Below are 22,422 nucleotides of genomic sequence, written 5' to 3'. Positions count from 1 at the left end.
TAAATAAATTTTGAAACAAACATTTTGCATACACCGTTGCTTTCATATCATTAGAGCAACTTTCAAGGGGACAAAAACAAATGTTTGAATGTTACATTTAACTTTTTAGTGTAATAGTAAATGATGTAAAATAAAAAATAAATAAATGCCGACCTAACATGAAAATGATATAACTTTGCAAATTTAAATATCTATGCACCGGTACTTTGGGATCCACAATGTGGTGACAACTCGGAATCAAACAACAATGTATAACGATACAAAATAAGCCCTTCAAATATTTGATGTATAGAGTAAGATATGATTTTTAAGAGACTCATTCAATCATTCTTAGTAAAAGTTCTTTCTTTTTTTATTAGCACTTGTAGAGTTGTAGTCGTTGGTGACTATATCGATGGAAAGTCGTATTAAATTTAATTTAACAGCCATAAATATAAAAGTTAGATGTGTGGCAAAGATTAATAGAAATATGTCACTTGCTCTTTGAGAATTGAAGCAGTTGCAAATACGTACATGATAATGAGTGGGAATGTAGACGATATTTTCATCATGAAAGTTGTGTATTTCATCATTTAGAAAGGCAAATATAAAATTTGGTGCCTATTTTTTCGTTTGAACAACGAATTAAAAAATATTATTAAAAAGAAGAAAACGAAGACCAACATGATGTTAGCCCACTCAAAAACATAACAAACGTTAATACCCAGCCTGACCAACCACCCAAACCGCCCATAACCCTTACAATAGATAAAAGTTGAAACCATCCCATCTCTCCCAAGTTAAGCTTGTATGTTTTGACCTATTCCAGACCCATAGAAAACTTAAAGCCTTTATTTCTCGTATTACTTCACTTAGATTAGCCTCATTCCTTCAATAACCGACTCGTTTCTAGCTTTCTAAATACACCATATTATTGTTAAGCAAATGGCATGAAACACCAATGCACTTCAAAAAGATCACAGATTGAAAAATTGAAGAAGTTAGGCACCCTGCGCTAACTCACAATTTTTTTATCCCAAATTAATTGTGCAAATCTACATAATGAAAACAAGTGTTCCGTCCACTCCTCCTCCTCCCTACACGTTGAAAACACGACCGAGCTAACGCCAATATTACATTTTGTCATAGCAAGTAGCGCCCGGTAATTTTTTCATTTTCGCCCTTCAAGCCAAGTATTTATATATAAAAAAAACTAAGAATTTGGTGCCTCTTTTAACCATCCACGACAAAGCAATTGATATAAAATATATAAAAACAAAACTAAGAATTTGAATTATTAGAAATGAAGAGGAGCATGCAGGCAATATTCTCGGTGTTTTGATGGGGAGACAAACAAACAAAAACTGCTGTCACATCAACCAATTTTCCATTTTACCACCCTGTGCCTATACACACTGGAATCTTTTTTTTTTACAATGTCCCAACTAATTTTTTATTATTTTACTTTGAGTTGACTTCTAATCTTTTATTTTGTATGGTTGTTCTTTCCAACATTTCTTGTAAATTTAAGTTATATAAGTTATAGCAGAAGATATATCATTTCCGATGGTTTATAGGTTAATTGTGTCTAGGTGTTTGATATGTTGAAGTCAAGGGGCAAGCTTGTATTGTGGTCCGGGTGTCCTGTTTTCTTGTTGAGTGTAAATTTACTTATGTTTTGTCCGAAAATTCTTTTATGTAGTGTAAATTACTCGTTTTCATTAGAAGATATTGAGTCCGACCACCCTAGTTTATGAATTTCTTTATACGTATTGAATCCGGCCACCCAACGTTTTCGTCTAAGCTTCGCCACTAGATGAAGTTAAAGAAGACTTTAATACAAGCTGATAAGGAGGGATCTTGAAAAAGGTATTCATGGTGATCGAGTGATGTGGTTATTCCCGTGGAATAATTGAGTCTTTTTAAAAGTTAATTACTTTGGGTGACCTCCGATTGATTGTTTATTTAAGGATTTATCTTGGTTGTCACGGTGGAAAATTTCCAAAAGTTCACCCATCCTAGTATCACTCTTATCTGAAAACGCTTAATTGTGAAGTTTGCTCTTTGCATCTACTCCACAATCAAGCCCCCAAGACGCGCTGGTGATATCCAAGACGAGACATTCCTTATGAACTATGAATCTCTCATGCAACAACAAATGTGAAATTTTCCTCAGGGATTACAACACCATCCACCCCCTTATTAATGGACTCATCGTTCCCAATGAGGTTTACCCTACCATCCCTAGAGATGTGGAATTTGCCTATGGTGGTTTCATGGACACCCCCAAGGACTCGTCATCCTTGGTGAGATTTGCCCTCCATCTCGAACGACTCAAGAGTGGCTATGATACTATTTATAACATTTGAATTCTCGTGCAATTTTTTTTTGACTATTTCTCAATTTGTGCATGTCATTCTTGCGCAATGGTCAAGCTAATCTTTCCTGTAACATTCCAGTTTCATCGGATGTCAACGAAGGGGTATCCGAGCCAATGTGCCATCGAAGACGCTAGGCTCTCTAAAGGGGTGGAGATGTAAGTCCCCTGTCGGTTGCAGAGGAGAACACAAATTTCGCATAAAGGGGTGGAAACCTTCAGTACCAATATACATTTTGCCCGTGTGAACAATTCGTCGAGTGAAAAGAAAACCATGAGTTTTTAGATGGTTAATCCATCGAGGGCAAAGCGGACAATATTTTGGCATGGTTTACTTGGCCCGTTACAATCAAAGTGTCGTTTCTTTATTATGAACCTTCCCTTATTCGATATAGTGTTGACTTTAACGGCTGAATAAGTTCCATGTAACATTAACTATTTTTCAAACCTGAAAACCCGATTCGTTTAAATTTTTGAATTTTTATTTAAGTTCGTTCGCGTTAAATTTTATCAAATTATGTTGACTTATATTTTTGGGATATTTGACTAGCTCGATTTCATGCATTTTATGCCAAAATCGCAACTAAACAAAGTCCAGGGGCTAATTTTGTCAAAAAAAAAAACAAACTTTGGGATTTTTCTACCCGCCGCGCCATGCGACGGGGTTTTCTCTAAGCCGGCCGCGATACGAATTGGTGTCTGGACATATCTAAACTTCATGCATGATGCATCAACCATGAATTTAAATAGCTAGTCAAATAGAACGAACATTAGTAGAGTATTGTTTCCATACATGTCGAATGTTGTCAACGAACGCCTGGTTTGTTTCGATACGCTAACAAAGGTGATATACGAGATGTTATTCACGTGCGTGGCGAGTATTAGCCGACATTGATGCAACAAGGTAGAATTAAAGTGGACATACGACCGTAGAATTCTAATATACTTCAACAAATCACTAATTTCATAATTTCTCTTATGAAAATTTCCATGAACATCTAGTGAAACGTGTGTCTGTATGCCCAATTGTTATTAACTCGTCCCATCGAGTGGGGTGAATTCAATAACAGGTGTACTCGGATATGTACAATAAAGTCTTGAAAGCTCCAACTAAGTTGTTAACAGTCTTTTATCTAAGTGGGAAAACAAGAAAAAATGGCATTAAGATTTGTAGCAATTTAATTATATAGAAATTAGTGTTTTACCCGGAGCGTTGCGCCGGGTTAGGTCGGTAAAATTCAGGCGGTGGTAGAATCCAAATATTGTTGGTTCCGAGCGTTGAGGCGGCAAGTTAATGTGAATTCGGTCTATAAACACATGTGTTGGTAAAACCAAGCGTTGTGAGGGCGAGTCAACACGTACTTGGTCAGTATCCCTTATGTTCATAACGATACCATAATCAAACCCAAAACATAAATTCGTCAAATTAACCTATAAAAAATAAAATATTTAAGACGGCGTTTATTCGGTCGGTAAAACCCGGGCGTTGGTAAAACCCGAGCGTTACGACATCGATTCGAGGCGAAGGCAATCACTATCAGTTACTGCTCGTTATGGTATAAATAATGTTGGTAAAAAGCAAAAAAAAAAAACTTGTAAAATTAACATATAAAAAGATAAAAATATAAAAAAAAAGTAAAATATTTAAAACGACATTTATCGGTAGGTAAAATATGAGCGTTTGTAAAACCTTAGCGTTGGTAAAACTCGGGTGTTGTGGGAGTGAGTCGATAAAACCCGAGCGTTGGTAAAACCCGATTGTTGTCGGTCATGGGCGTTGACAGGTAACTCGATGTGAATTCTTTCAGTTTCAATTACGTTCATTACAATACTAGAGGTAAGACAAAAAAATATTTGTAAAACTCGGATATTGATAAAACCAGAGCGTTACCGGTCCCGGGCATTGCAGTGGTGAATAATTAAACCCAAACATTTGTAAAACCCGAGCGTTGTCGGCCCTGGCATTGCGACAGTAAACCAGCACAAATACAATTGATTTTACCATTCGTTTCAGTACCATAAATTAAAAAAAAACCATAAAATTATGCATGGTCCAATGATGTTGCGCCATTTGGCCCAATAAGAGCTCAAGCAGCACCAAAGTTCTTGTTTATTCTATAGTAACAATTTAAGCCACATATGTTATTATATATAGGGGAAAGATCTTTTGAGAACTTGATGAGTTGAAAGAACTTTAAGAACTCAATATGAACTATACAATCAATTAAATGGGTATTGAATATGTGGCTGAAAATAAATTTGATAAAAAAATTAATTAGGAGAGATTAAAGATTTTTGATAATTACACAAGTTTAAATGTTAGTTACACATGTGTAATAAGTCGATTCGGTGAGTAAAAAAATACTATAATTTTTTTACGTTACTTAGACTTACGTATTACATGTGTGCAAAAAAAATTCAAAAAAAAATTTATAACGTTGATTTCTTTCGAGTTCTTAAAACTCAAAGTGGTTTTCAAATTAAATCAATATATATATACATATTTATTCTTTTTAATTGCAACATTTCATATATAGACACACAAACACGGGGAAGGATCAAGAAAAAACTCATTTTTTAAATAGAAAACTTAAAAACTTTTAAAAATTATGTTTAACTAAAAATAAAAAATAGTATCATTTTTTTCCGTTCATATTTCTTATATTTTGTTACTTTTCACCGAAAACCAAAATAAAAAAAAAATAGATAAAAAATAGTCGATGTGTTGCATATGTGCATTAGCGTTGTATTACATATACGCACTAGTGTGTATTCGATGTACGCAATATTCTTATATCACATATATGCAATAGTGTGCATCATATATGCACAATAATGTTGTATTTTATGCAAAATAACAGTCTTGTATATATGTAATACACATTATTGCACATATGCACTACACCGCCGCGTTTTTTTAAACAGTATCAACATATAAGAATAATGAAAGAAAAAAATACAAAATAAATTTTTATAGAAAGTTAAAAATATTTTTTTAAGAATTTTAAGTTTTCTCTTATAAGAGGAGTTTTTTTGTGTAACATCCCAAGTTTCATGTGTATTTAAATGACTCGGGTTTAATTGAATTATAAAAGATAAATGTAATTATTTAAAGTATGAGGGGGCTAAATGTCATTAGATAAGAAGTTAAACATGAAACCATGCCCCATTCCTATAAGTGTAGTCACCATCTCATTTCATAACCATTGACATCCAACCTCAATCAAACCCAAATTACCATTGTTAAGTGAGCAACCAGTAAAGTTTCGACGATTCTCGGAGATCTAGTTGTCGAATCGGTCTCAAATTTTAACAGAGTGTTCATATAATGTAAATGAAGATTTACAAGAGTCGGATCTTCGATCAATGGTCGGGAAGTCCAGTTTTTATCAAGGAAACTGTAACAATGAAAAAGTGAGTTATCCGGCAATTGTCAGGGTTTTTCGGCGATTGTAGCAACGGTTTCCGACGGAGAGCTGATGAGTTCATGATCGTGGCGAGAAGATTTCATGGCCACTTGAATCACTCAATTCCGAGTTAGTTTGATATGGTTTTGGGCTATTCGAGTGGTTTCGACCATAAACCCAGATGTACATTTTATTAAAAGGGCTTACTTTTCGAGTAAGAAATTACAAGAAACTTGGTAGGATGATAGATTGGGTCACGATTATTGATAAAATAATGAAATTGTTAGTAAATGGGCTAGTTGGCTAGGTTCGGGTTAAAACAGTTCAGTTAGAATCGTGAAAATATGAGTAAATGGAGTCGGTATGACACGAAACTTCATAGGACTGTAGATTAGATTATTAGGAAATAAAAGTAGCAAGCTTGGTTGAAAGAAAAATTGAATCGGGAAAACAAACCTAGTCGAATCGCATTGGGAATCGATTCGATCCAATGGAAACTCGATTCGATTGGAAGAAAACTCGATTCGATTCGTTTTGGATACTTGACTCAATTCATTTGTAATATTCGACTCGATTCGTTTGAAATATTCGACTCGATTCATTTGGCCTATTCGATTCAATTCGATTCGATTGGCCTTGGGTCATATTTGCTTAATTACCTGAGCAGTAAGACTTAAATTAAAAGTAGTTAGTTAAACCTATATTTGTTAATCAGTTAGCCATGCCCACCCGAAGAGAGCTATTACCATCAATTTCAAAATAAGCAGGACCCAAGTGAGTTCTAGCCCCTTTCTCAATTTATGTTTTCGGGGTTGTGTGCATACTCATTGTGGTAGTTTGATATTATATATTGCTTGACTAGTAATATATTTGGAATGTAGAATGTTGAATGTGTACATTTATTAAATTACTTATGTTTATACATCATATATACTTATTTTATATGCGGTACGTGTAAGTAGGTGTATGTACGGTATGCAGACTCTACGTCTGGCATAGTAAGTTAGGATGGCAAATCCCTATAACTTCTTTTGGACATAGACGTGGCATGTGATAACGTAGTTAAAGAATGTGGACCTTATACGTGATATAGATGATAGAAGTCAAAGTAGATAAGGACTATGGACCTTATACGTGTTGTAGATATAGATGGCAGCATAGAAAAGGACCGCGGACATTATACGTGTTGTAAACGTAATGTGGTAGCATAGGGGAGGACTATGGCCCTCGTACGTGCAGTTAATGTATGATGGTATAGGGAAGGACCGTGAACCCTGTACGTACCATGAATGTGAACATAGGTTAGGACTAAGGACCTTGTATGTGTTCATGATATACTTCTATTTATACATCTCGTATCCCTTGTAAATTTATGTTTATTTAATGTTTTGAGTTCGGTTTAGTTCGTGTTTTGTTCTTTTATATTAATTCAGGTTTTGAGTCAAGTATTTTATATTTATCATTTTTAAATCGTTTGGTGTCTTGCATGTTAAGCTTTAATTCTTTCTATCATTTCATGTGAAGTTTAAGTTCGTTTTTGCCCATAATTGGTTACATGATTAGTTCACTTAGAGTTTTGATTTGTTTTCATGTAGATGGTGGCTTGAGAGTTAAGGAAAAGAAGGCCTAGAAGGTTCCTATCGTTTCTCGGAGTTCAAGGAAGAGATCTAACATGATTAAGCAATAAATAACAAGAAAAAAACGAACTCCCCTCTGGCACACGCCGCGCCACGCGACCGGGGAGGTCAAGCCCGTCGCGCGGCGCCTACTGCTCCTGATCAGCCAACTTTTACAAGTCCAAGGCCCAGCTCGTTTATATAAACATCTCTTTGCAAACCTAGACGAATTCATTCATTATTCCAGCCGATTTTCCAAGGGAGAGAGCCAAGATTGAAGGTGTTTTTGAGGCTAGGAAGAGAGAAGATCATCAAGCTTTCATACGGGTTTTCAAGGGTCGATTAAGACGGGTTCTCTCGTTCTTTTTCATTGTTCTTGTTCATCATCTTTCATGATGTTACTCTTTGTTCTTGGTTCTAGTTAATTGTCTTTGATTATGACTATGCTATGCTAGACTTCATGTCTACCTAGGTTTGATGAACATGTTTTGATGCTTGATTCTTGCTTTGGACTATTGTTTTGATTATGGTTTTGTTGAATTAAAAGTAAAAGACTTGATTTTGTTTTCATGATGCATATGAATATTTGTTTTCTTGATTGATTGTTAACTATTGATTCACATAGATCTTTTATCTCTTGATTTTGTTCTTTAGATTTAGGGTTTATGTTTAATCATTACTTGGTGTTTTGATTATTGTGATTGAATAGGCATATTAGATCATAGAAGCTTGTTAATCGTTGATTAGAATTTTAAATGTTTTGCTAAATTCCAATAGCTGTAAGGTGAGGAGTTGTTCATGTGTCTTGGTCAATCGCATTCTAGGTTAGATAAGTGATAGTATTCTTGCTTGGTTATTGTGTTGATCCTTGTTCATGATGTCGTGTTTAGCTTATCAAGTTATCTATAGTTTAGTGTTTCGTGAGATTGCTTGCTTTAGATACTATTAATTAACCATATTTGATAACTGTGAGGAAATCAATATAACTGATTGCTTAATAATCTAATAATTATTCTTTGGGATGTCATTTGACTCGGTCAAGGGTCCTTTAGGGTTTGTTAGATGAATATGTTTAGAAATCAGTTTCCATATCATGATATTTGTCCATTGCTTGATGATTGTTGATGCATGGGATTCTTACCTAGGTAGATTCCTACTCTTATTGGGTTCGATCTTGTGATTTATTGCTCATTTTTAGTTTACTTGTTTATTTATTTTATTAGTTTAAAAACCCCCTTAAAACATTAATAATAAATAGTCGTGTCGTAAGTCAAGTCTAATTAGTTAATTTATGTAATTTATAGAGTCCTGTGGGTTCGATATTCCGGACTTACTTAGCTTTCGTACAACTGATCGGTTCACTTGCCGGTGTTTTGTATAGTTGAGTCTTAGGTCTAGTTTTTATTACTTGTTTAATTTAGTTAATATTTAATTGACTGTTTTTAGCACATCAAGTTTTTGGCGCCGTTGCCGGGGACTTTTGGCGATTGCGTTATTAGCTTCTATTAGACTTGCTTGTTGTATACGTGCTATTGTGTTTTTGCTTTTGAGTTTTTAGGGTTTTAGTTAATTAGATTTTTACGTGTTTATTTTTTGCTTTGGTCGTAGGTGTCTAATTGTTCGTGTCTTTTGCTTGTTTAAATTCTTGTAATTATGTGTGAAATTTGTGATAGACCTCACTTTACCATTAAATAAACTATAGTAACCTTAATTGTGATACGTGTGGTGATCCTCATTTACTCTATGATTGTCCATACAAGGGTTATAGCTTTATTCGTTATAGATGCGGTGGTTGTTATATGACTCGTGCATATCCATATAATCGTACTAACCCCTATGTGCAACAACAATCTTATCTTTCACAGGGGCCCCGTCATATTTTTATAACGAACCAGATCGAGGATATCAATACAAACAAGGGAAAGATTATGGTCAACATTCCGAGAGCAACCCCAACAGGGGCGCTGAGGCGTATTTGAATAAGATCGAGGAGTTGTTGACCCGACCATTAGAGAAGGATTCCCAATACCAACGAAAATTAGCTGAACATGATGCTATAATAAGAAATCAACTATCTATTTTTGCAGGTCTCCAGGATGCAGTTAAAGAAATCTCCGGAATCTTAACAAAGGTGGAAGAACGGTCAAAGCAGATCTCCCAATGCGTTCACGATTCAGATAGCGAATTTATTCGAGAAAACGAAAAGGAGAGCAGGAAAATAGAGCAGCGACTGACACCTGGTTATAAGTATGATGCGGAAGGCAACTATTTGGGATACATGAATCGGTTGGGCGAGTTGTTCCCGATGTTTCCAGAAGAAGGGAAAGAGCCAATCATGGAATATGTAGATGAAGAAGAGGAGCTCATCCCGGATACGGAGACACGAGCGACTGATAAAGTCCCATCTCAGGCCACACAGGTATGTGTTGCTAATTTTACTGAGTTTTGCAGTGACTCTGATGATGATTGTGACGAGGAGTGGGCTGCATATCTGAGATCAATTATGGTGAAACCTGTTTTGAGGAAGAGATAGAATTGGGAGAGTCACTCGAGCTAATGTTTGGTGTTGAGGATATGGTTAAGGTTGATAATGAGTTTAACGAGGAAGATGAATTCCTGAATCTGGAGTTGGATGGATTGTCGAATTATGACGGGGGAGACACATTGGACGTTAATGAGGATGTTGCGTTTTTCGAGGCCCTACTTGTAGAGGACAGTGTAGATGAGGATGTGGTGTTAGAGGAAGAACACCATTGCCGGCCCGTGGATTGTGTTTTGAATGCTGATCAGGAATCAAAACCACGGGATGAGGTCGAGGATGATAGCTTACCTGAAAACCGAACTTGCGTACATTTTAGGAGATGGTCTACGGGAATGAAAAAGCCTTTGCATGTCAAACACGATCAGTCTTCTCAATACTTACAACGCATTCGGCTCTTGCCAGGTAAGTTTAAATATAGGTGGTCTGGCCGTTACTGATTTTTAATTCTAATTTAATATTTTGCGGTTCCATAATTGATATATTACTGTTTGATAAATTCCGGGTGGAACTAAACGGATTAGATAGGGTCCAGATTAAGGAGAAACCTCCTGATTAAGTTCAAGTGTGTTGAGGTTTCACGGAGTTTGTATATTTAATCGAGTCAGTAACGTAGTTTTTGTAGTTCGTCTTTGTTTTTGTGTTTTTAAGTTTTGCTAGTTTGAAAAAAGATTGAGCTAGAGACGATCCTCAAGGAAGAGTATAATGAAAAAGACAAGTGTGGGGATCGAGTAGCAGCTGAGCCGTATACTTTATATTTATTTTTTTGTTCTTGATTATTCAAGTTTTATATATTTGTGGGTTGGTGAAGTACTTTAAATTGCATAATATCTATCAGCTTGACAAGATATATTTTTAGAAATTGTTGAATTTTTGCCGCTTACGCTCGTGTGTGAAAGAAGGAGTTACCGTTTGCTGAGCACGTTCGGATTTGGAGGGCAGCTATGGAAGAAGACTTTGGCATCATGTTTCATGCGCATATTACCAGCTAAGTCTTTTCCATTATCTAGCTTATTAACCTTTTATTTTGTTTTAATTATTAGGTTTTTAGTTTTTTGTAGTCCGACTTTATTTTTAATTTTATTTTTGTTTAAGTCATCCTTATCCTTGCATTGAGGAAAATGCAAAATTTAAGTGTGGGGATAAGATATTTGAGTCATAGTTTAATTCTAATTAAAAAAATACAAAATTGAAAAAAAAATTGAAAAATGTTTAAAAATGTCCCTTGAATCTAGTTTTTTTGCATTAAAGTAGGAGATGATGATACTTATCGAAAATCGGTTTTTCAAACTACTAATAATATGAGATAAATAAAAGAAAGCGCACTTAACTTGGGATGTGTCGGTAGGCTCAGCCTTGAAAATGAAAGGGCAATTTGATAAAATGGGTAAAACGGAAATCTTTTGTGGGTAAAGCGTTTTGTCCGTGGAAGATAAGTAATGAAAGTCCGGGCCATACTCAAGCCTCAATTCTTGGTATGAAAAGTGAAAATGTTATAAATATTATGAATTTAAAATTTGAATATGTTATTATATGATGCTTGGGTAGGTTTAACGTTAGAGTATGCCGTGTAGCATGTGATATAAATCTTAAACTGCTAGTTTTAGTGTTTTACACATCATTGGTGTATGGTTTTATAACCTTAAATCTTGTACTGATGGGATGCCTCGGGTCCGAAGACTATGGGTCTGTATGCAGTCTATTCATCTGGGTATTCACAATTCTAAATGGGGTTGTGAATATTTAAAATAAAGCTAAAAAAGAGCAAACCAGCAGATATCTGCCACATAAGTCTTTAAACATGATCACAAAAGTACAAAAGTACAAATGCATTACAAACTTGATCATCCACGCTGTTAGCCATGTGGGGTCCCCTTGCTCGCGTCTCATTACCATTAAGAAACGGACCACAAGGGACACGCTACATGTAAGCCCTACAGATGAAATTTTGCATACTCACCTATGGTGATGGTTCGGTGTATTGCTTGATAACGGGGGTATGCCATGTTGTGGGGAACACTAGCTATTAATTAACTGTACCTTAATCGTATCTAATGCTGCTTGGTAGACTTTGATGCTTAAGCTTAGGTGGATAAACAATAACCTTGATCGTCTTAACTATTCAATAAAAAATATATCAACAAAAGTTTTAAATCTGCTAATTTTGAGGTTTAAGTCAAGTTGGGTGGTCTGGTCCGGTAAAAGCTGAAATAAGCGGGTCTTAATTGTGACCACTGAGTACTATTATTGTCGGATCTTATTTGTCCTGGTAAAGATTAAGGCATGGGTTTAAGTGGACAACAATATCCGTGATCGCGGTTTTTGCGTTTTTCTAAGCTTTAAAAATTAACCTATATGTTTGTAAGACTGTAATTTTCCGATTCTGATCCAACGACATCAGACTTTTTCAGGAACGAAAAAAGAGTAAGTGTGGGGATATTTGATATACATCTATTTATACATCTCGAATCCCTTGTAAAGTTATGTTTATTTAATGTTTTGAGTTCGGTTTAGTTCGTGTTTTGTTTTTTTATATTAATTTAGGTTTTGAGTCAAGTATTTTATATTTATCATGTTTTAAATCGTTTGGTGTCTTGCATGTTAAGCTTTAATTCTTTCTATCATTTCATGTGAAGTTTAAGTTCGTTTTTGCCCATCATTGGTTACATGATTAGTTCACTTAGAGTTTTGATTTGTTTTCATACAGATGGTGGCTTGAGAGTTAAGGAAAAGAAGGCCTAGAAGGTTCCTATCGTTGCTTGGAGTTCAAGGAAGAGATCTAACATGATTAAGCAATAAATAATAAGAAAAAACTGAACTCTCCTCTGGCACACGACGCGCTGTGCGACCGGGGAGGTCAAGCCCGTCGCGCGGCGCCTACTGCTTCTGATCAGCCAAATTTTACAAGTCCAAGGCCCAGCTCGTTTATATAAACATCTCTTTGCAAACCTAGACGAATTCATTCATTATTCCAGCCGATTTTCCAAGGGAGAGAGCCAAGATTGAAGGTGTTTTTGAGGCTAGGAAGAGAGAAGATCATCAAGCTTTCATACGGGTTTTCAATGGTCGATTAAGACGGGTTCTTTCGTTCTTTTTCATTGTTCTTGTTCATCATCTTTCATGATGTTACTCTTTGTTCTTGGTTCTAGTTAATTGTCTTTGATTATGACTATGCTAGGCTGGAATTCATGTCTACCTAGGTTTGATGAACATGTTTTGATGCTTGATTCTTGCTTTGGACTATTGTTTTGATTGTGGTTTTGTCGATTTAATAGTAAAACAGTTGATTTTTTTTCATGATGCATATGAATATTTGTTATCTTGATTTATTGTTAACTATTGCTTCACATAGATCTTTTATTTCTTGATTTTGTTCTTTAGATTTAGGGTTTATGTTTAATCATTACTTGGTGTTTTGATTATTGTGATTGAATATGCCTATTAGATCATAGAAGCTTGTTAATCTTTGATTAGGATTTTAAATGTTTTGCAAAATTCCAATAGCTGTAAGGTGAGGAGTTGTTTATGTGTCTTGGTCAATCGCATTCTAGGTTAGATAAGTGATAGTATTCTTGCTTGGTTATTGTGTTGATCCTTGTTCATGGTGTCGTGTTTAGCTTATCAAGTTATCTATGGTTTAGTGTTTCGTGAGATTGCCTGCTTTAGATACTATTAATTAACCCTATTGGATAACTGTGAGGAAATCAATATAACTGATTGCTCAATAATCTAATAATTATTCTTTGGGATGTCATTTGATTAGGTCAAGGGTCCTTTAGGGTTTGTTAGATGAATATGTTTAGAAATCAGTTTCCATATCATATATTTGTCCATTGCTTGATGATTGTTGATGCATGGGATTCTTACCTAGGTAGATTCCTACTCTTATTGGGTTCGATCTTGTGATTTATTGCTCGTTTATGCTTTACTTGTTTATTTATTTTCTTAGTTTAATATTAGTTTAAAAACCACCTTAAAACATTAATAATAAATAGTCGTGTCGTAAGTCGAGTCTAATTAGTTAATTACGTAATTTATAGTCTTGTGGGTTCGATATTACGGACTTACTTAGCTTTAGTACAATTGATCGGTTCACTTGCCGGTGTTTTGTATAGTTGAGTCTTAGGTCTAGTTTTTATTACTTGTTTAATTTAGTTAATATTTAATTGACTGTTTTTATCACATTAATTCACGACCTTGAGTATTGGTATAGACGGCGGACTATGAACGTACTCTTGGTCGGTTGAAGTAAGTGTTGATAGTGAATGTGTTAATATTTGTATGGTTTGAATATTAATAATGTTTGGATAAATATACGAATGGGGAACATGTTAAGAATGGTATGCGTATCTTCGGATACATATGAGTATGAATGTGTAATGTAACATTCGTTACTTTACCAACCCGAAAATCCGACCCGTTTTAAATTTTCGGTTTTTATTTATAAATATATGTATAAAACGTATTATAATATCCAACTCCATAATAAAATATACATTCAACATTTCTAATCCCCGATGTGATACCCGACATTTTCAGTTAAATCCTATTGACTGTGTCAGTAAACCCAGTTAGTTCTGTTAACTAAGTTAATGAAATCCCATGCATATAGTGTCATGTATGCATACGTTGAGTTAGTGGTGTCGTTGGTGACCTAAGTGAGAGTAACTAGTTATTGATAACTAGAATAATAAACTTGTCACACATGTTATAATATATGATAGGTTATAATAAATTTGTCACACATGATATGTTACATGTATTATATGTGTTGGGTGAAATTGTGTTACATGCTACATGATTAGTTGTTGTGTACTTATATGTTGTAGGAGAAGTGAATAATTAAAATAACATAACCTATGATATATTACATGACAAGTAACAAAAAGACTAGTACACAACATATGGTTACTAGAAAATGTTTATAATAAAATGTAACATGCCACATGTAATAAAAACTAAAGTTTAATAAAATTAATTATGTCTTAATGATTGATTTAATGATGAATAAATGACAATTAAGGTTATAAATTTTCTTTTTCTTCCTTTTGGCCGTCCATATCACATCACACACACATACATTTTATTTTTTAAAACACTCTCAAAATATCATAATCAAGTTGGGTGATTCTTGGAACAAATAGTGATATAGCATTGATCAAGCAAGTAAGTAAGCATGGTTAATATATATTTTTTTTATGTTTATTTTATTTGGGATTGTGAGATTGAGTATCCAAACACATGTAATCATAAGAAATAAAAAGATGATCAAGTTGATGGTTTTAAAAGAAATTGTGTGTCTTGTCATAAAAGAAAATATGGAAACCTTTTGTATATAAATATTATTTTATAAATCAGTAAAATAATGAAATACATGAGATTTGGTTATAGAAAATGGTTCCTTGATGATTAAAGATCATAAGGATATAAGAATCATGATTTTTGTGACTTTTGGTTAGAATCTTCTTGTTGACAGATTCTGTGTTTTAGATTGTAGATTTTATAACTTGATGATACGTTGGTGTTTCTGATTGATTTATGATACTATGATTAAGTACTTTGAATCTAGTTTTCAAAAAGTCAAGAATCATAATTTTTGAACTTTGTTTGACTAGTTTTTATTAATTTACAAAATCGGGTTGCAATCCTGATTGGAAGAGAAATTTTCTGAGCTGTGTTGTAAATTGTATAACTTGAGATTGAAAATAGATATGGGTATTATTCCATTTCTGGAATGTTATAAATTGAATTAGGTATCCAATCCAATTGATCTTGCATCAATTGGACATATATGGAACTTTTAGCAAATATTTACATTCAGTTGTGCTGATAAGGTAGCTGAAAATAGGTTGCTGTAGTGTATGAATTTACATGATGTTTGTGAGTGTTGAAATATTACAACAAATTTTATGTTGTTACTAATACTTGAAAGTATCTGTGGGAATTATTTGGTAAATTATTTGCATGTTTTGACTGGTTAGAAAAATAGGTTTTGGTGACTTAAAACATGCCCAAATTTATCCAGCATGCTGTTTGGTAAAAATAGTTGTAGTTTGTACAAAGATTGTTGTGTTATATTGGAATTTGAATTTATTGGTCAACTTGAAATTATTTGACTAAATTCCTGGTCTTACTTATTAAAAATTAAATTGGTAAAAGTGTGACTTAGTCATAGGGTTGCATGAAAAATGATTAACTGCAAATTACATGATCGACTGTTAGGTTGCGACTATGAATATCTTATGATTATTTTAAGTCTAGATAATTGGTCAAAAGCCACCAACGGGTCGTCGGTCAACATTTAGGGTCAAAGGTCAATATTTTTAGTCAGGGTCAACAACATGGATCTTTTGGTCAAAAGTCAACGAAAGTCAAACTTTGGTCAAACTTTTAATAATCCATGGGATTGTTTGGATACAAAGGATTCTAGGAATCGCCTATAAAATACTTATAGTGCTTGTATGAATATCTACATTTTATAAGTCGTCAGTTAGTATTAATTTTTATACTTTTAATTCTAGTTCGTGACGTTCAATTGATTCGATTTCATTTACGTACTTTCGGTTTTATTTCAAGTTTGTCTTCATCATCAAGGTGAGTTTCTCATACCCCCTTTTTAACGCTTTTACACATTTTGGGGGTAGCATATATATCCTATCAACATAACAATTTTGTTTATTTATTATTTACAAACTACAATTCATTACATGGACTTGTGTGTTTATTTATTATAGAATCTAGCACAAGTGTGATGATAAAGGGAAGTATGTGGAGGCGTCGTTAGCCGGGATGCGGGATTCATCAGTAGCTTGGCTGTGGAAAGGGCATCTCGTGTTGTGGAGTTGATGAATTGTCTCCCAAGCCTAGTAGAGCCTCAATGCGAGCTACTTTTGCTTCACTCATGCATGGGAGTCGGAAAGTTGTTCGGTCTCAGAACGTGCCAACATATGTATGTAGGGGAAGTTGTTTTTGTATTTGACAAAGGCCTTCGGGGGTGATTGAGGATATCGTGGTTTATGGTGGTGCCTCATTTGGTTTTTTCAATGGAGGGTAGCATCACTTCTGACCTATTTTGGAAATTTGGGTTTATATTTAGCTTCAGACGTATCTACTTTTGCGTTTGTGGCATCGAGGGCATAATTTTGGAAATTGTAGGACCGCATTCTTCGTGGTTGTGGTAATGATGGGTGTGACTCTGATTACGGGAGTGCGATAAATCGCTTGCACATGTCACTTCCCGATTGATCTTAGCGGTTTCTCTGATAAAGACACACACCCAGCAAAGCCCAACTTGCTTTGGCTAGTGCCCTTTATAATGGAATCGTCTTGAATTTGGAAGTGAAGTTTGATTTGTTTACTCCGTCATAAAGCGGTGTTTGAGTGTCTTCGGGCTCCTCGGGCTCAGGATTTTCTAATGGTTATCCCTATTGAAGGAATGGGCATGCGGTTCACTGCAAGGAGTTACCTGGATTAAAGTACATACATGATTTGGTGAGGGATGTTTTATGTGATGTTAATAAACGGCCAGGAAGGTCTACTTTGCGACCAACCGATATACTTGTTTTTGGGTGGGTAGGAGGGAAACGCGCTTGTGTGGACCTCACGTGTAACAACTCCTATTTTAAGTTAGTATTATTAATTATAACCCGAACCGCTTTTATGGTCAAGAAATTTAAACGATAAAATATTGCGTCTTTCAAGTGTTCATTAATTTATTAATATTGTTTATTATATATATATATATATATATATATATATATTAATTTACTTTGGATTATATCCAAAGTTCACCCTAAATTATACTTTATACTTTAACCCAATATGTATCCATCTCCATAGTCTAGGGACTCTTTTTGGTATTTATGTTTCTATTATTATAGTATTAACCCTTTAACCCATAAACCCTTACCCGTATCCAAACCCAAACCAGCAACCCGTTTACGTTTCTTGAAGCCTAATCTTCGTTTATTATAGTAATTGATCTTTGATTATGATTCCTTATACCATAAACGGCTTAACTGACGTAATTGATTAGGAAAAAGCGATCTTTGTGATTCGAGTTTATTAATATAACCAAACCGTTTTCACCCATTAACCATTAAGCAAGAAAACGAATGTTATAATTCAATTAAACGAGCAGTAGCAACCCTCTCAAACTCGTCATCTAAACCCCCATGCTTAATTTGATTTAATCAGCCTCGCTATATCCGTTTTTCTTCGCATTGGGGACGTCGGGTTGCAGTGCGATTTAAACCATCAGTTCATTTGTGTTAAGGTAATTATTCTTATGGTTTTGTTCGGATTATCTTGTTCTGCAATAGCCCTAACCTCAACGAATCTATTATTAACCAAATTAATCAATTGATCGAATTAGGGTTTCTAGGTTAACTGGTTTCGTTTTCTGTCCTATTATATATTTCCGTTTCCGAAGTGATACCAACTGATATTAGTTGGCTGGTGGCTGTGATTTGAGTTTCTAAGCTGGAGGGCTCGGGTTCGAATCCCTCCATCATCGATTTTTGGTTTTGATTTTCTTTTTGGTTTTATTTAGTTTATAATATATATATATATATAGGGTTTGGATCAAATACAAATGAAATTAACGTGCTAAACGTGAGAATCAAGTAGAGTAATTATATATACAAGTAGAGTAATTATGTAATTAATTACTTTATGATGTAATTACATAAGTACTCTACTTGTATATATAATTACTCTATTTGATTCTCACGTTTAGCACGTTAATTTCATTTGTACGTTAACCTTTCCCTATATATATATATCGATCTATTTAATCACTTAAATCATATTAACAATATAGTATATATGTGATTAGATATTAAAGTTTTTATAATAAAAGTATTAATATTTAAAAATGATTTTTACAAGGTTTTAAATTAAAATACATAATATAATCCTATTAAGTAACATTTTGAAATATAAGATTTAGTATTTTATAAAAGACTTTATATTATATAAATATTATTTATTATCAATTACTTATTATCTTCAATACTAATATAAAATAAATCTTTTTTTAATAATAGAAATACATATATATACATTAAACATATTTTTAGATTGAGAAAACAAATCTCTTTATGTAATCTATAAAATATTTATAAGTATTTATTCAAGTATTTTTAGGTGTTTATTATAATTCAATCATATTTATTACGATAAATCTTTGATAATAAAGTTTATAATAAATCTAAATAATAAAAAGCTTTTGTAAAAATTACACTCGATCATTAAACCCGAACTTCTCTCTAGTTTTAGATTCTTTATTCAATTCGTATTTATTCAACAACTATTGTTACTTAGGATTTCTCGTCGATAACTTCCGAAGAGCGTGACTCTTGTTTACGACCGTTCTACCGCATTCTTTTATCTCTTGCTTATTGCTAAGGTGAGTACCACATTCCCCTATTTTACCGCTTTCAACGTTTTGGGGACATATGCGTAAATATATTTCTCATTATATACTTATACTTAAAACTGCAACTTTGTCTTATGTGTTAACAACTTATACCTTACTTGTTTATGTGCTTATTTGCTTTGTATGCTTTCGCATTCGGAGATGTCCAACATAATCTCAGTCTAGTATGATCATACGCCAGTCGTTAGCCTTTGTGCTTCTCGACATCTCAGTTATACTTGCTCATTTGGTTATTTTGTTATTCTCATATGACTTGTTGCAGCTAAATATTTTTGTTATATATACTATATGTACAACTAAACTGGTGTGTTGCTCACTCAACATGTGTTGTTGACAAAATTCTATTTTATACGCATATGCAGGTTATCGCTTGAATTAGTTGCAAGACTTTGTGAAGATTTAGTGAAGAATTATGTTAGAAAAGATAAAATCAAGAATTAAATTTGTGTTTATTGTTTGTTTAATGAGTTGTATTTTGTATTTGATTTATTTGGAAATTGAATAAAATTAATAGATATTGTCATATAAATATTGCATGATAGTACCTTGAGAGCTGTGACAATCAGTTCGCGCCCCGGCATTCCCGCCATAGGTTGGGGTGTGACATCACGAGTGTGTCCCCTCTTGTTGGCTTAGGTACACTGGGTTCGTGGCAGGTTAGGCTGCGGTGAGGGCGACATCGAGTAAGGTGGCTAAAACGAGGAAGCTTGTTTAGAGAATCAACATGTGTTTATCTCTTTTGCCTTTAACATCTTTGGTTTCTTAGCCCTGGAGGCCCTGGACTTTCTGAACAGGGTTCAACGGGTTGTGCATAGTAATTCTTCGGCTCCTAAGAACTAAAACTTTATTTTTAGTATGATTGAGTTTGATATTCAATAGGGGGTTATGGTGGAACTTGTTGTCCGTTTACCTATTACTTCATTATAATCGTTTAAATGTTTTTATTTGAATATTAATATATATATTAAAAAGAAGATTCAGTCATCCTCACAAAATTACTATTCAATATTTTAATATTTTATCTATATCTATATCTAAATCTATATCTATATTACATATAAAACATATTAGATGGACAAAATGGTAATTTGCACCCCCTAAGACGCCTGTAAGAGAGACGCCACTAGATTTAATGTTTTGTATCGGCGCCAATTTTGCACTTCAACTTCTGGTCACATTAAAGTCTCTCCGACGACCTTAACTGCAATCATTATTGAAAATGAAACTGCCGCTCGCTTACCTATCCACTCTTCAATACACTTTATCAAACATTTATCAACAATCTCTTAATAACTTAATTGTAGATGATTGAAGCCAAAGCTTTACGTTTCCTGTTCAAAGATCGATTTCAACATAATGGTCTAAAAAATTGAAGCTTTATTCTCACATATTCTCGAATTTTAAGGTTTTCAGGTACCTAATTTTCTACGTTTGGTTGTAAATTCAAGCGTTAGGGTTCTTATGGTTTCGATTCATTAACCTGCAATTTTGGAGTTCTAGGATGCGGTTCTTTTTTTTGTTAGTCATGAAACCTAATTGGTTTGGTGCTATGGATTATGCATAGCTTGAGTTTTGGGGGGGTTTGAATTGCATGAGACACCTATGGGTGTCAATTTTATAATTTTGGTAATTTGAGGATACATATCAAACAAATTGTTGCAAAGAGTAACACTATGTACCTCATCATGGCCCAATTTAAGAAGATTAGTTCCAAAGTTAATCGCAATGTTGCCGAAAAGAATTATGAAAGCTCCAATCACCCAGTCACCCATAGAATAAAAGTCTATGTGCGACAATGGTGTTTTTGGAATATGTAATCACGATGGTACTTAGACTTTAAACCACTTTGTTTCAACCGAGTAGATAATGAATTTTTTTTTGTCATAACGAAGTTTTATATAATTTACTATAAAACAATTACAATAAAGTGGCAGGCAAACGGGCAACAAGCTGCGCACAACCCCTTTTTAAATAGCAAAGCCAATCCTGCTAAAAACGAAGCTTTGGGACCTAGAAGCTGAAGAGGTTCCGTGTACGACGCGCTGAACCCTACTCAAAAATTTCACAGCCTCTGGAGCCAGAAAACCAAATGTATCAAATGCAAATGGTAGAAAGACATGTTGATTATCTAAACAAGCTTTCTCGTGTTTAACAACTTTGCCCGATTCAGCCTTCAACGCAGCCTGACCCACAACAAACCCACGGTCCCTGAGCCCAACAAGAGGAGACACTCCTGTAAGATCCACACAGGCGTGTTTCCCCCCTGCCCACCCGAACACAAGAATATCAGCTGGTCGTAAAGTAGACCTCCCTTCAAGAGGATCAGTGAGAAAGTTAACAGGGGCATCCTTTTTAGCAGAAATCTCTGCCCGTTTAAGAACATCACACAGAACATCCCTAACCAGATCATGTCTGTATTTAAAGCCAGGCAATTCTTTGCAATGCACCGCATGGTCACCAAAAGAATCCAAACAGACCTTGCGACAAATTGGGCACAAGTAATTATACATGAGCACAAGTAACTGCATAATCTAAACCAGTAATGATCATATGGTTAATAGTTTAATATATTAATAACAGATAATAAAAGAATCAAATGCACTTTCCATATTTATTAATAACAAGTGACCAGGCTGACAATTCCCAAAATAGTCCCCTTTCTCAAAATAGTCCAAAAGTTTTTGCATTCCTAAAATAGTCCTTCGAAATCTATCTCTCACATGAAATTGGGATTCGTGACGTGAAATTTGGTTGTCGTATCACAGAGTGACACGTGCCAATTTAAAGATAAAGTTTCAGAGAAATCTGTCTCGGCCGATAGTTTTGTAGTCAAAATAGTTTTCTGAAAAACCATTGTTTTGGAATGAAAGTTGTCCGTCACGTGAGGTTTTAAAGTCATCGGTTTCCGCGATATTATGAAATTCGTCGCGTCCGACGCATTTCGCTTTAATTTCGTCTTTTTTTGCATAAAAAGACGTGTTGTCAGAAAAGATAGATTTTGTTACAAAGTATGTATATTCGATAGATTTTTGATGAAATTAATCGGTTTTTGCCTAAAAAGAATA

At 34.3% G+C, this 22,422-nt stretch overlaps 1 non-coding gene across 1 annotated transcript; it reads right to left on the bottom strand.

The window, feature by feature from the left end:
- Nucleotides 1-2,360: 2,360 nt before the first annotated feature.
- On the bottom strand, nucleotides 2,361-2,466 carry LOC143553669 (U6 spliceosomal RNA). The gene has a single exon (XR_013138871.1). It is a non-coding gene; the product is annotated as a U6 spliceosomal RNA (small nuclear RNA).
- Between the last annotated feature and the right edge of the window lie 19,956 nt (nucleotides 2,467-22,422).

Source organism: Bidens hawaiensis, unplaced genomic scaffold, assembly GCF_021521415.1.
Source record: "Bidens hawaiensis isolate Kalapana, Puna unplaced genomic scaffold, B.hawaiensis_p1.1 tig00017348_1, whole genome shotgun sequence".
In the NCBI taxonomy this organism is placed as follows: Eukaryota; Viridiplantae; Streptophyta; class Magnoliopsida; order Asterales; family Asteraceae; genus Bidens; species Bidens hawaiensis.
Note: the sequence above shows the minus strand (reverse complement) of the source record. Positions and strands in the feature narration are given on the sequence as shown.